At 32.8% G+C, this 16,645-nt stretch overlaps 2 protein-coding genes across 2 annotated transcripts in view; both read left to right on the top strand.

Moving 5' to 3' along the window:
• LOC120353648 overlaps window positions 1-16,645 on the top strand; it is a 516,732-nt gene that overhangs the window by 53,733 nt on the left and 446,354 nt on the right. The window lies entirely within an intron of this gene.
• Window positions 4,114-16,645, top strand: part of LOC111053713 — a 431,544-nt gene continuing 419,012 nt past the window's right edge. Inside the window, exon 1 of the mRNA XM_039437697.1 lies at window positions 4,114-4,227. The gene's annotated coding sequence lies outside the window, so the exon portion shown is untranslated. The remainder of the gene's footprint in view (window positions 4,228-16,645) is intronic.

Here is a 16,645-nt window from a genome sequence, read left to right as displayed (position 1 = left end):
TCCTGTTTTGCTTTAGAGGACAAAACATAAAGCGAAATAAAGATGAGCACACCTAGGCATAAGCCCTATTGGAGTGCACTTAAAATAAAAATAGTTTAAAGACTTTAGAGTAGAGGACCGCTACGCTCTACACAAGAAATAAACTCTATTTATGTAGAAAATTAATAATAATGATAGATTTACTATGTTACGGTTTTCATAATGCAACAGAACAATGACTATTATCTTATTACAAATTAGTAACTTTATACAAGTAATTTCATAGTGATATTTGTTCCTGGAGTTTCACCCATCTCTGGTCTCTTGGGTTTTTTCTTATTGTCCCTCCGAAACTCCACAGGGTCAAAAGCCTCACCTCTCCCAAAAAGTTTTGCCCGAATGGCCGCCCTTCTTTGAGTAGTGGCGAAATTTGGTCTCTCCACCCACAAACTCGTGACCTACATGAGTTCCACTCCAGGCATTCTTGTAGGTCCTTTCTCTGAGAGAGGGGACGCCAAACTGCCTCTAGGGCGCCCGGCCACCCTCAACTCAGACTCTTGACACACATTTTTGCCTGGAGTTTCACCCATCTCTGGTCTCTTGGGTTTTCCTTTTTGCCCCTCTGAAACTGCCCTGATGGGGCAGATCCCGTGAGTTTCAAGGCAAGGCAACATCTGGAGTTGCCTCAGAGTTCCTTTTGGTCGCCTCCTACGACAAGCAGGGATACTGTGGGTGAATTCTGGATTTCAACACATTCTTAAGTAAGATGTTCGACTCAAAGCTTCCCCAACCCACAGGGGGCGAGCTCTCCAATGGTAAGTCAAATTGAGGATATGATTTCTGTTTGCCAAGCTCGAATAATTCTAAGAGTTGAAGAAAATCTAAAGAATTATTCTTTTATCCCCTGTCATAGTGATTTGGAGTCTTGTCTACTTGTCTATTTATTATTCGTCACAAACGAATTCAGTTACCTGATCATTGAGTTCCGTAATTCCTGTTTAACTTTATTTCTAAGACTCTTATGATCTATCAAACTGTCCAAGTCAAATGTATTTTTAAATTTTCTATGTGCTTTGTCTCGATGTCGTCCGATGAGCGATTTCCGAAGAGCGATTCGGGAAAGAATAGTCCACTGAGCTATCCATTGTCCAGAATAACAATAAGGATAGGCAGACGCTAAGAATATGGGAGGACTTGGGTGTCATTAATCATCAGAGACTGTGACAGAGGAAGGCTAAATGGGTAGTGTCATGTGTATACTCGCAATACGATATATTGATGATAATGATTTAATCAGAACTTCAGAACCCACCACCTTCCATAAAAACGAATCATTTGTTAAATAATATTTTATCCAATAAACAATGTTATTTACAAACTGTTCTCAAAAGTCTGTGAAGCTGACTAACATTTTACTAGTGATATTTAAAAAAAAATCGATTTGTGTACTATTACTGGTGGAAGAAACTCCTTAAGGTGTAAATTTTTGAAAAAGCTATTCCATTTTCAAAAAATTACTGAATAACTAAATTCCAGTTATTCATTGACAATTGAATAACTTTATCAAAATTATTATTTTGAGAAAATGTTCCTTATTTAATCAACAATACCGTGAAGAATGTATCCTCAAAATTTTATGAGTTACCGAATTTAAAATTATTTGTTTCAAAAATGGTTAGGTACTGATTCAATCATCATCATCATCATCAATATAATATCGTATTGCGAGTATACACTTATTTTGGAAATAAATTGGAAGTTGCATTTGTTCAAATGCTAATTAATAAATAATTATTAATAAACGAAAATCCCAATTAAATGCTGTAAATCACCCCGAAGACTTCTGCTGCAGTACTGGTAAATATCAGGTGCCGACAGAAGCGATCAAAATATCTCCGAATAATATTTATTGGAGAAGTTTAGAGACTCACAGTTATGGATTGGGACACGAGAAAACAAGAAGTGGAATGGCGAACTATCAATGGTGTATAGAAATAATAAGGATAACCGTAGATATCAGGCACCTACCTAAGATATTTTTCACTGTGAAACCGATACTGAGCTTACTCAAAGCTAGTAGACGTTCTGTCTACTAACGTTGGTATTTACCAAGGTACCTATAATAAATTTATTTTAGATAGGCCTACCTTAGTATTTACTCATCTCAACAGGAAATACAAAGTGCTTTCTATTGGTGAAACTACGAACTAGATATTTACCCCGAAAAATTAATTATAATTATTATGTCATTGATTTTTTAATTTCGAAAGAAATACATTGTCTGAGGTATAATTGTTTTCAAGAATCTGATATTTTCGCTGATAAGCTTGAATTCAAAAATCGATTCAATTAATACACTAATGAAAATATGTTAAAAAAGCCTTATTCTTTCATTTGTACAAATCGAAATTGATTATAATAATATTTGTTCTGCAAGTGAGTCCTTTCCGAATATGTTTTTTAAAAAGAGAAAACTTTGATTTTGTTACATTATTTGTGTTACTCATGATTTAAGGCATTCTGAAATCCGAAGTTAACATGACTTTTGAAGTAAGTTAAATTTTTATCAATCTATACATTAACTTGTAAAAAGTTTTGCAACATGAAAAATTTATCAGTCCTATAGATACTTTTTCCTGCTAAATTAATAAGTAATCTCATTACCTGTAAATAAGATGAAAATATAAGTACCATACTATGGTTTCACACATTATAAGTTATAATACCTCATTTTTTAATAGACATTATTTAAGGGAATTTGAACGGTCGTAATTGAATCACACTAATATTATTTATAAAAAAAACATAGGAATTTTAAAACAGTTAAAACTGAACCAGAATTGTTTTTCCCTTATTTTTTATGATGAGTATTATGAATTCTTTTGATTTGTATTATTAGCATCTGAAATATTTTGGAGATCAAAATATAATAATCATGATATCAGTCAGAAACTGAAAGTAAACATGAAGCCTTATAATATACTATAAAACATACTATATTATTTGTTGAATGTTGAGAAATAATGAAGAAGTTGAATAATCCTATAAACCTTAATCAATCAGTTATTACTATGATATAAATTTAAAATGAGGATGAGGAATGCGAATACCGTACCTACTGGTATTTAAAATGAAAGGTGTGATCTCACTTATCCCATTTATAAATGAGAAAATATTTGTAAATTAGTTTGAAACAAAAATTAAAGCTATGGTCAACTATTATCATTATTTACAAAATATTATTGCAAAGGAAGTAATTGGAACTCAGTATATTTTGAAAAATAATGTGTAAGTATTAATTAAACTTGGCTACTAAAGTTATTCTCAAATGTAAGAATTCCTATGTTCAGGAGATCTTGCCTGGCTCACCTGGATCTGATGTATCTTAATATATATTTTATGTTAGCTTACTTATATAGCCAACGGTACGTACTTCTTATAATGATTATTCTTTGATGATTGATTATAGTGGGTCCAACGCACTTTCAAATTGATCCAAAACTGTTTATTATTATTATTTTTAATCGTCTCAACTCAATAAAGTACATTTACATCTATAGGCCTGTATTTGATAATACAGTACAGTTCGGTAATTGTATAGTAAATAATATTGATTGTAGGCAACGGTACTGTATTATTGTGAAGAAATCCAAGTAACATCTATCAATCTGAAGAAATCCAAGTAACATCAATCTATTATCTGATTGCTTTGATTATATGAATAAAATAGCTGGACATATAAATAACGGATCGTACAGTACTCTTACAAAAATAACATTAATCTACTACAATTTTATTGCATCACCATCCCAATAAGCTTATTATACAATCCAACATAATTATTACTCTACTATAAAAATACAAATCTTCAAAAAAACGCTCGCTAATAATTAATAAACCACTGGAAAATAAATTAAAATCATCGTTCCACGTGCTATTAGTACAGGAACGTGATGACAGTTTGAAAGAAAAAAATAATGATGGGAAATATTTTTGGAAAAACGCCCAAATAAACTCATGTTGAATGTGATGATTCTAAATAAGTTGAATGTGGTGGGTAAAGTGAAGCTAATTCGATTAGCGCTCGTAAGATAGCGCGCGCTGTGCCAAGAGTGGGAAGTTCTGAAAAATGACGTTAGCCTGGCCTGCCGCTGCCGCCATGTTCCATGGAAGATGTTAGTAGTGAGTGAAGAGAAGTGTGTGCTAGCATGGATATAATGTGTCTCCGTAATCTGTGTGTTCTTTGAAGTAAGTAATCGATAATTTCGCCTTACTTTGTACCGTAATTGATCTCATCTGCATGATTTGCTCTTTGAATGTATCAGAATTTGTTCAGCGGACGTTATTTGCAATGTTTTGATTGGAAGACTGTCGGTGGAGGGCTTAAGGGGGAATCGATTGGCTATACGGCTCGCCTAAAATCACTTGTAACTCGGCAAGTTGCTGCTTGTCAGTGTATTGCTGTTAACCAGGTGTATGTTATCTGTCACTTTGCCATTGCTCGAACCTCCGGGCGTCAAAATATCACACCAAACAATTCCTTAACTGGAAGTGATGTTCAGACTAAACGAATAAACTGTTCTGATCCGTTTATCACGACTAGATTAGGACAACATAAACAAAGATTAGTTCCTTGAATTTTTTCTCAAGAATACGGTACCTTACTATCTAAAAAATGAAATTTTGTTACTGTAGAGTACGTTTTTTATTAGGCACTAAGGATAATTAAGTATAATGATAATTATGATATAATCAAGTTCAAATAAGATTGATAAGATTTATCAACCACATAGACTGAATTAAAAAAATAATTTTTTTAAGTACAGTAGGCATCATTTTTTACTAATACTACACTAATTATATTCTATTCATAATTGACAAAATTCTTAAATATTAACACCTTATTAACCACCGAGAACTAATTTGTGTAGTTTAAGGCTGAAGGGTAGGAAAGTAGCCTAAACGTTTATTAATTTAGCGTAACTTTATTATCAGAGTCGTTGAAAATACAGTGATTTTCTATATAATTCAGTACCGAATAGGCTACTATTAATAATGTGATAGAAAACGTTTACCCAAACAGATAACTATCATTATCATCAATACAGCTCCTTATCAATGAATAAAACAGGTACAGTAGGTAGGCTATTTCATAGGGAGTAATCACTAGCCTACTAGGCCTACCTCCGGAGTAACCGGTACCTAGGCTACGAATCGTTGATACCGGTACCCTAACTCAAAGAATGATTGAAATCATATTACCTATTTATGAAAGGATTTTCTCAGTTGCTCAGTGAACCCATTTCACGCAAACCACCTTTATTTTAGTGTTTTCAGACACTAGTATATCTATTGGCGGTTTCAGCTATGGTAATGAATTTATGAAGATAAAAACATAAAAAAAGTATACCTACTTTTAAAACTTTGAAGCTTGTCTTCAACCAAGCCTCTACCGCCGATTATGAATTTTTAAAAAATCATGAAAAGTCTAAACATGTTATTACCGGTATGTCATCTCGTTATCGCTTCTCTCATTTTTATTTATATTCATATTTATATTTCTGCCTAATATTGGTTGATATTTCAGTTTATTTTACATTACAGGAGCCCCTTGGATAACCGTACCGGTACAGTACTGTAGTGAATTTTGAAAAATATCGCAACTTTCTCGATTCATAAAATTGAACCGTTATTACCTTGTTATCAGGAAGGACACGAGCTGTGTAATTGGGAGAAAATGGAGATAAAAATAATTGTTCCAAACCTATGGACACAAATTATTCAAATTGATTTCTACACAAATTCGACTTCAAAAATTCAAAGAATGTGGAAGTTGAATTTGAAGTTATAATGCATCTTTCATTTTAGATAACAAATTGTAGTCTGGCAAATGAGTTATCCATCTTTGGAGTGAATCAATAATATTGTTGAATGACTGTGCTCATAGGGCAATATTGCCCTAATACTACCTACTTGAAAGAAGTTTCGACTTCTAAAACGTTCATCACCATCAAATAAACTAAAACACACTTGATTTCATCATTATTCAAATTTGAATTATGATAATTCATTATTGGCTATTTAGTTAATAGTGTTTATTATTCACTCAGCACTTGATTCTTCATTTTGCTTAGTTCTCATTGCATTCTCGATCTATAATTTATTTGAACTTTTTTCCGTTTTATGGATGAATTATGTATCAAGGATAACACATTCCTTTGTTATGAAGCCAAATTTAGAATTTTATATTTGAAAGAGTTTAATCAAGTACGGTAACTGATGCAATAGTAGTTTCATGTACTGTAGCAAGTGACCTATGGGAAAATTTTCATGTAGCTATAGATACATTTAGCTTATTCTGAATATTTTTCTTATAATTGAAAGAGTGGTTTACTACTAAGGATTAATAGTTTCTTAAGTGAGTATTGTGTATTTAGTTTTTAATATTATACTGATATAGTAGTTTCATTTACTTTAGTATAGTAGGCTAGTTAGATATAGGTTTCAAATTCCGTTTAGCAAAATTGGTTATAAAAATTCGACTGAGTCAGTACTAAAGATCTCTTGTTCAACAAAAGTAACAGAATCATTGATATGATGTTAATAATATTGAATTTAAATAAACTTCATTAAGTTGATTTTCATCAAGTAGAGAGGTCAAATTGAGCATTTTCTTCAAAACCACAAAAAGAGGTACCTGTAGGTGAAATGCATGAGTCAAGTCAGACTCTTGTCTGATTCACATTTGAGAGTGACTCAATGCACTCTTTGTTGGCCTATTGAGAACTATTAATTGTTTGAATCATAACATGCAAATTTAAAACTTGCAAAATTATAATCGTATACAGGAATTATATTGGTAGATTAGATAAATTATTTAGGAAAACTCTTATAGCATTTCCAATTTGACAATAGCTGAGTCTTTTATTCGTCAATAATATTGTCAGTTGATAACCAAAACTGATTTCTTCTTGTGAAATCAGTGTCCTTCTTTCGGCTTGTGGCAAAGGTTTCAACAACATTTAACTGGCTACATTCTACTGTAAACTTCATAGTTCAACTTGGTAACATCCTGTGCTTTTTTGCGATGGTACGCGTCGTACAGAAAATAAATCTCTTACTTAAGAGGTCCGCCTCTTCGGACATAAAAAGAAGAATAGCTAATTTACAAAATAATTTGTAACTTTAAGAGAGTCATTAATCAATTGAAGCAATGTAGAAAAGTACCTACTATTTCAAAACACCCTTTTTCAGGCTATATTTAAAAAGTTTTCCCGGGGGCCGACCCCTTCTGAATACCCCTAGACCCACCGGAACATTGCGTACCAGAACGTACATTGTTTCAAAAATAGCACTGGTTACATCAATCTGTTTTTCTCCACTAAGATGTAGATTTTAAGATTATTTGGATGTAAAAATTGTAAATAGAATGTATTTTGTGAGTTACGTATTCAATCATAAACAAAGTTGATTGAATTTGAATTATAGACTTCCCGATTCGATGGCTTGTTAGTGTACAGGAGAGTTCATTTTAGTTGCCGTATTCAAATTCAGATACGGATAAATAAATTTGGAATTATTTTAATTTTGTTTAAGCAAATCTTTATCAAGCAAACTTTGGCTTGATTTTTTAAAAACTAGTCACTTGAGCTAATCATCTATTTTATTTTTATTCTTATTTCTCAAAACTAAGGCAGTTTTCAATTTTGGAATATTAGAAGCGGACCCTCAGTTCCGGTTAATAGCAGCAGCAATTGACTACTTGTTTCACTTCCTGCACTTAATGAGTGAAATTTTAAATATTTAACTTAATGAATAATTAAAATTCTATTCATTATTATATCCATGATGAAAATCGTCAGCATTTTTCAAAATGTAATATGTTTTAGTGTATAGTAGACAAGTTTAAGAGTGCCAAACAAAATAAAACGATTTCCTTCTATAACACAATAAAGACACAATACAAGAGCTAAACCCAAGGAGTCAATAATGTAATCTTAGAAACAGGAAAGCCCATATTATTTGTTGTTTTGTCGTGTCTAGCTTGAGGGTGAGGGAAGCTCAGTGGAGAACTGTATTGTAAGCTTGCTCTACCTCAAAATATTACGGTATTACGAATATGCATGTGATTAATTCAAGCAGAAGCAGGATCTCATCGTTGTTAAATTTCAATAACGATGAAATAGAATTTGAAATCGAAAAAATTATCATTCGTGATTCAGTCAAACAGATTTGTAGCTTATTATTTTATAATATTAGCAGGTTTGATTCTTGCTGATCATGTCTTTTTTTCATTTCTAATTTCACTGATGTTACCTGATATCAGTTCATTAGAATTTCGTTAGTCATATCCAATCGTTGGATAATTCTTTGGTATAATTCTAATGGACCAATTCTTTGGTCAAATGCTGAGTTTGATTTCAGTGTAATTTTCCACCTTGTTTTATTTATTTTAAAGTTCAACTGTTTTTAAGATTACCTGACAAATTTCAGAGATGTTAAAATTGATAAATAAGATTATGGTTATTAATATTACAGTATTAGTTTTATATTTGAGGCTTTTTATCCAGTAGCCTGCAGTCACTCCAGCCACTCAAATAATATCACAGATTTAAGCTGATACTCAGATTTCTTAATTTGGTCTATGATATTACTACATAATATCTAGTGCGAGTATATATATACTTGTACTCTATACTCTATATAAAATACTATATACTCTATACTATACTATATACAATATATACTATACTATACTATATACTCTATATATATTTGTACTCTATTTAGTTTAAGGGTAAATTTCTCTTTGAGGGTCTTTTGTGTGAATTTCTATGGCACTCCGATTAGGCTTCACATTCGAACGAGTACCCAATTAATAGAATACCTGTCGCTGCCGAGCTAAACGAATTATGCAGAGAACGCGTCAACCGCCTACAAAAATGCTAATTAACTTAATTGTTTCAACAGAGTGACTTCGGCACCAGCTAGAGAAAGAAGAAAAAAGGAAATCGGTGTGTTGTTTTGGCAACAATGCGCGCAAAAGGCGATCCACAAGGACACACTGACCTAGAAACAGAGTGGATCGAGTCCCAAGAGTCCAGGGAAAATCAGCCTTATGGAATAGAGAGAGAATTCAGTGGAAAGGTTGTCTCACATTGCATTTAGTACTTTACAGCCGGTGTCATTGCGAGGGAAAAGTTTAGTGAGAATTGATGGTGTCTTTTTTGTTCTCTCAGGGGCCTTTTTCATGAAGAATCAAGAATGAAATGGAATCATACGCTATAAAAGTTAAAAGAGAAGGATGTGTGCTGTGTATTCTATTTAACGTATTGTGATGGCAGATTTTTGTGTATTAGAGTGGTTCTTGTTGTTTGTGGAACAAGCTCTAAATGAAGGTGGTACCACCATGAAACAGCAATGATTCACATGGTTACCTCTTCAAGAATGAGTTTTATCCCATATTGCAATTCATTATTAAACAAATTGATCGGAAGAAAATGAATTTCTCCAATATGACACTGCGAGATCATTAATTTCATTTAAAAATTACAAATATTTTAACAAGCCAAGGTTTGATCTACAATAATGTTAACTTCATTAACTAATTTAATCCCTTGACTTTCATGAAATCTTCTACATACAAGTATAAAAACAAACCTCATGCCACAGATCTTACCTAGTTGTGCTATGCTATGCTCATGCCTAGAAATGTCCATAATACAAACACTTTTTTATGACAAGCTATGCTATAATCTGATTCTGATATATAAGATGCTTAGCATTTTTCAAGGATGCTTCGCATATAGAGAAGGTTTATGAAATATTCTAGGGAAAAATCCCGTCTTTGTGATTATTAGTTATTGATTTTTGTGGAGTTCCCATCATCACCATCATCATCAATGGTTTGTTTGAATGATCAAGTTTTACGTTTCAAAATTTTTGAATAATCTTCATTAACTTCATTAATATCGAGAAACAACTAGAAAATTGATAAAAAATTGAAATTGTTGAGTGATATCGTGCAAAAAAAATATCTTTGGTCCAGATTTTATGAATAGGCCTATGTACAAGTTGGTTCATTTTAAAAACATAAAATAGATTTTTGAAACATCATTTGAAGGTCTTTCAGAGAGGGAGCTAAAGTCCCAGTAATGTGATGATTTCATTCTCAAGAAATACAATACATCCAATTGTACTCGGAATTACAGTGCAATATTTGGTAATGCTATTATGATTTCTGAGAACCTTCAAGATATTCAGATTGGATATACAGTATCGTCCTTTCTCCATTTGAATTCTCTATTCAATCTTAAACTCCACCAATATGTGTGTGTTTTTGTGCCATCAACCTCATTATTTTATTTCCTTTTATCAGCATTTGGCATTACCTAAAAAAATTAAAGTTAAATGCTGATCCATATTACAACAGCCTCTGAACTGTGGCTGAATTTGAAGCTGAACTGTTGAACTGATCTAAAATGGTTAGGGCCTCTTAACAATTGGGTGTACTTACCCGGAAGCTAGGGTTAGCCTCACCCTTGAACCCTACAATCTTCTCTAAAGACTATCGCCGTCACTGAGGTCTCATCGGAATCGATCAGGGAAAGTAGAATATTAGCTGATTAGTAGAAGGGAGATGCAAAGTGTCTCTTCACAGCCTGTCTTCATAATGATGATCTATTAATTACAGTACTCTGACGAGTGCAAATTAATTGGAACACCTAAAAGATCTCGATCTCACCATCGTATATTTTGGAGACATGAATGATAGTGAGCTATGGAGATAGAATGACGTCGAGTTTCATAATGTCAAATATTCCAATTCATCTGGAAGAATAAATAATTAATCTTCGAAGTGTTTAATAATTTCAAATTTAATATCAAGTCAATCTTTCAAATAATGTAAATAGAGAATTTGTAATTTTTCGACTTTAAAATCATAACTCCTCTATTGCATTCCCTTTCACAACATGCTAGTTACCGATCGTTAACTTTTTACTATTTAATTTGTTACTTTTTGGAGAAAAAACATTATCAAATTTTTCCTTCAAATACTTAGAATAAACATTAGAGCTTGGATTAACAAATTATACCTCACTGGATCAAGGAGTCAGTATGGATTAAGAACATTAATCAAGAAATATTGCCGTGAATATGTTTTGTGGGTGAAGTTGAAAAACTGGAATTGAAAACTCATTTTTGAACATTTTCATTCCATGAAAATCTTGCAAATTCTCTGAATTCTGTATATTAAAAACTCAATTCATTTCGTGACAAAGTTCATCGTATATGATTAAAAAACATCTAAATCTAATAAAGATCAGAATAATACCTAATTTGGGATTTCTACTAGTCCGAGAACTTACAAAAAGACCCTCCTTCAGCTCATAACGCTGTAGAACCAGCAAAGTGGAATATTAGCGGAAGAAAAGGAAATATCCCTGTCCGCACCATTGCAAACCACGTGATAGCAGCGGCAGTGGGGAAATTTCAACTATGGTTTGAATACTATTCTCCTGCGTCCGGGAAAACTCACACTGGTGTGCTCAAGGCTTGAGAATTGAATGTATGTTTCAAATTTAAATTGAAGCTTTTCTATCATAGATCCAAATCCTCAGCTATTCTTATTAACCTGTTCTAATACCTAACTACTGTAGGCTACTATAATAGTTATTTGTGCAACTAGTGTGCAAAGTTACAGTTTGCTGCACCGAAAGAAACGTTTACGCACGAGCCGTAGGCGAGGGCGGAATGGTTTCTTGAGTTCAGCAGAAGAACTTTGCGCACGTATTTCACATTAAATTTTTCCTACAGTTACCATTGAATATGAAAAGTGGTTGATTATGGGTAGGCCTAAAATGATGGCTGAAATCCATCAAATGTTTGTCTGTATAATTTTGCTATTAATAACATCTTTAATTTATTTTAAACTTGATAATCCAATTGAAAATTAATAATCGATAATTCATTCAAATTAAAAATTAAATTTATCCAATTAATTTGAAAATTTGAATAATTTTGAGTAAATCTTAATTTCTAAATAATTTTTCAATCAATAAATCTATGAATGAAAAAATATTATTTGAAATAATGAATAGTTAATAATATTCAAAATGTATAATTTGATGAGTTCTCATTTTTATTTATTTGGAAATCAGAAAAAATATAGATAGAACAAATTCGCATTCAAAATACACACCAACAATGTCAACAGCTGATTGGAATGGCTGCAAGATAATACACAAAGTATTAAGAGTACGCAATGTAATACTTTGCGCACTAGAGCGGAAAAGTGATTCTTTGCGTTCTGTAATCAGTGCAGGAATGGTCACTTTCTACGGTACCTGTAGGAAAACTTTTTTTTCTGCAAGTTTCAGAGCTTTAACTTAGCTGAAGATTGTCTTCTGCCTTATTTCATATATTTATTATCGTTTATCCTAAAATACCAACCAAGAAAGAGAAACCGTTTCATTTCCCCCTGAAAATTATTCTTCTGCCCCAAAAGATTCACTTGAGTATTCTTAATCTTGAAAACGTTTTCACTTTTATAAGCAGGAAAGAACCGCGGGCCTATCGATAAAATCAGGGATAAGGCAGCAAAATTCAGCAAAGACTTTTAACTCAATTCCACATTACTATTACAAAACATCAATTTTCAATTAATCTGGTTTGGTGGTTATTGGAGCGTTAAATTGCTAGGCGCGAATTGAAGTGGAGGGCTGATAGGATGAAATGATTGGGGGAAATTCGCAAGGCGATAAGGGAAAACTTGACAAAAAAGGTGAAGTTGCTGTCTTCTTCACCCTGCTCTTCTTCTTCCCTTCTTTTTTTCACGGCAGAAAAGGATGAGACAAGCAGCGGACCGTGACAGGAATAAAAGGTTCCACCGCTAAGTGAGATGTAACTTTAATTAAAGCCGGCTGTTGAATTTTTAAGTAGACGAAGAAAATGCTACAGAGTCGTGAAGTTGTCAGCACGTTGAAAATGCTTTTGAGAGAGCGAGAGAGATGTGATGAGGGTGCAATGAATCGGCCAATAGCAACGCTACAAACAATGATTTCAATCTTCCTCGGGTCTTTACAGCTATCTTTTGTTAACCTTCCCTATATCCTTTTCGGTAACATTGTTTATCCTCATAGACGTCCTTTCTCTCTTTTTCTGAACCTTTATCCTTCTCTCTAAAGATGGCTTCCATTTTCGTCTCTCTTCCTTCTTTCACTTTCTTTTACTATGTTATAACAATTTTCATGCTTTGATTTTTTTGGAATACTTTCATCACTATTCATTTTGATTCTGGATGTGGTAACCTCCATCAAGAACGTTTATCCAACTTAAATCTATGAATAAATGAAGTATTAATTGCACTGAACAAACGGGAGGGTCTGTTCCTCAGTTCCTCACGATCTCAGTTCATCAAGTGCCTATTTTTACAATTTATTGAGAAACTGAAACAAGTGGGTAGTTGGTCAGATCAGTTCGTCGAATCTCACGGTATCAAGTTTACTTTGACGGCTAGACGTGATGAAGTGAATGTCACCTGAACAGACGTGTGGTAATATTGAGGTAATTCATGAGATAGACACGGCAAGCTATCTTTCATTGGTGATACCATAGAGGAAATATATACGTTTAGATTGATTATTCCATGGTGATACGTATTTTGAAGAGGCAATCTTGAAAAGGTACCGTTCATAGTTTATTCGGATTGTCATAATTCATTGTTAATTATCAGGATGTTTACCCTAATTCTTCAATTGAGTTAAAATATAATATATTGTCATTCTTCAATGGTTCAAAATTTTCTTAAATAACTCAATATTATTCGTTACAAGTGGTAATTGAGTGGAATATTTCTAATCAATTCATTAATTCAAATCAACTAAATTCAAAATTTATAGTTTTCATGTTTATTTTGGACTAGAATTTTGTAAAAATTGTACACGTGAAATTCTAACCTCATCTTGGACTGTGTTACCTACAAATTTGGAAGAAAAATAGCACAAGGACTACCTTATTATTTTATCTACCAATGTTATTACATTATTCCCATTTGTATTGCATAATAAATTAATAAAAATAAATGAAGCACCCGTGAACTTAGAATTGATTATTCCTTGAAGATCCTGAACTCCCCCAAAGTAGGATAAAGCTCACATACTGTTAACATATGAAAACATATCATACATACTTTTATAATAACCTTTTTCCAGTTTCTCACATGGGATATTATATAAGAAATATAATAGAATGAGAGAGAAAAGAGGGTTAGAGGAAAAGGTTATACCAGTTTGAAGGAGATGGAGAGAAACATAGACAATCTTTGTGTTAGTGGCCCATAGGCATCGACTTTTGGAAGTTTCATAAAGTTTCTCGTATCTTTACTTTCTGGTTTTTGCTAAGTTGTCTCCCTCCATTGAGCTGGATCCACCTCACCAATCACCAGCGAGGATCTCTATCGAAGCTTTAGGGCTTTTCATCAGTGCTATCAGTCTATCGATTTCCGATGGGTAGAATTATGTGGTTGTAGAAGAGTGAGAAAGTTTGCATAGTGAAGAAAAGAAGAATATTATCTTCAAGGATATGATATTAGGTGAGATTTTAAGGTATTTTATTCGGGCTACTTTAGTCGATAAATTATTATAAAATATAAAAGAAGTAAGGTTTCTTCATAAATGGATATTGAAAAACAATTTTGCTCAGATCCAACAATTCTAATTATTGTAATTAATCAATCACTTTACAAGGCACTGTAGAAAGCATATGAACTTAGGCATTATTCAACAATATTGAGCAACATAATAGCAAACGTCACTTTTGATAAATTTCAAATTTTACTGGAATGAATAAGTTTGAAGAATTCACATAGAACGGTGGAGTTTCGAAGTATGAATATCAATTCTTGGAAGAGAATTTCATCAAAATTTGGCCTGGGGAAGATTGAGATAAAACAGTGACTTGCTTCTGTTACTTTATAAGCCAGTATAATGAAATTTATAATTTCAAAAACTTCGTTTTATTATATTCTTCGAAAGTTAAGCTTGCTCCATATTACAATAAGCAATAAATTTGAAAATCTAATGAAACATCAATATTACCATAGAGAAAAGATAGCATATGCTATCCTTCCTCTACGTCATAGGAGCTATGATACTCCACTAAGAGCCTGAAACGGATTACTTACTAAGTTAATGAAGTAAATTTTGTAAAAATGATTTAATACTCCGAAATTTCTATGAACTGGATTTTCTAGAATGAGTTTAATTTTATCAATTTTTTATGAGCAGTATTCGTCTGCTTTAATGGAAAATTATTCTAATAGAATAGTCTTGATTTCTAGATGTTAATGTAAGTAATTGTTAGATGTATTAGAAAAGTAATGCTAGATGTAATTTATAGAGATTAAATGTTATCTGAAGTACATTTTAAGAAATCTACAATCTGATTACAATAATGAAGTATTATTCTAGTTCCTCCTAAGTATTCCTATTGGTTTCCATCAACATAATGATGTTGGATACAAAATCTCTACATTCTCTCTGATACCCTTATCCTATTGATTCGATGATGCGAGTGAATAGTATGTGTTTACATTTTTATAAATACTCATTTACATATTGATTGATCATTCATTTCAGAATAATTGTAATCATCAATCCATATTTCCAGTGGGATTTATTGTAAGAGAAAACACGTATGACAACAGAAATCACAAGGATAATACGGTGAATGAGAAGATGAATATTTTATCTGAGTCTACTCGAATATCAGCTTGTGATGGAATATCGATATAAGTACTGTATTTTATGTCTTTACTCTCGGCTGATTTTTCAAAATATCATACTTGAATGACTTTGGGGATTATATATTATGTTGTGAGCTCGAGACTTCAAGATCGGTCTGTATCAATAAGAGGTTGGCTACACAATACCTATAAATAATTTGCATACTTGGATGATTCACGAACATGAATACTCAATACACATTTCTGAAGAGATTCTTGAGAAATTTCCACAAGATTTGCCAAGAAGTGGAAGCGGGATATGAATAACATATGAGTTGAGTTGGCCACAAGCATCGTTTCGCCTCTTGTGAGAGGGTTCCTCAGTGGCCAGTCGGACTCATCCTTTATTACTGTGAATAAGGGAAGGAAAACCTTTTTGAAAGTTCTCTCGGTGGAAAAGCTGTCTTCGTATGATGATGTCAAGTCCTCATGTGAAACAAAGGAAAATGAATTCGGCTGGCTTGTTGTTGTACTGGTTTTCGGGTAAGAGCTGGGATGTTGTGAGTGTGTGGTGGTGTTGTGGGAGGGGGGGTTTAGGCGAAGGATACCCATCTTTTGTTCGGATTCAATTTTCTTCCACTTTCCTCCACCCACCCTTTCTCACCCTCTCTCTCATCTACTATACTTCCGAATTCCGTTACCGATTTGATTAGTCTACTCTGCATCAACCAGAGAGAATGGCAAGTTCATTCGGCTGGGATCAATGAAGGAGAAATAAGAGGGTGAGGTTGAAAAACGGGAAAGCTCTGAAGTATAGAATAGAATAGGAAGGAATGAGAGAGAAAATAAGAAAACATAATACAAAATAGATGATAATGAATGAGGGGAAGGGTGAGAAGGAGAAGAATAAGGACGGATAAGGAACAAGAAACCATGATAATA

This window comes from Nilaparvata lugens, chromosome 11, assembly GCF_014356525.2.
Source record: "Nilaparvata lugens isolate BPH chromosome 11, ASM1435652v1, whole genome shotgun sequence".
NCBI lineage: Eukaryota > Metazoa > Arthropoda > Insecta > Hemiptera > Delphacidae > Nilaparvata > Nilaparvata lugens.
The sequence above is the reverse complement of the archived record's forward strand: the minus strand, read 5'-3'. Positions and strand labels throughout refer to the sequence as shown.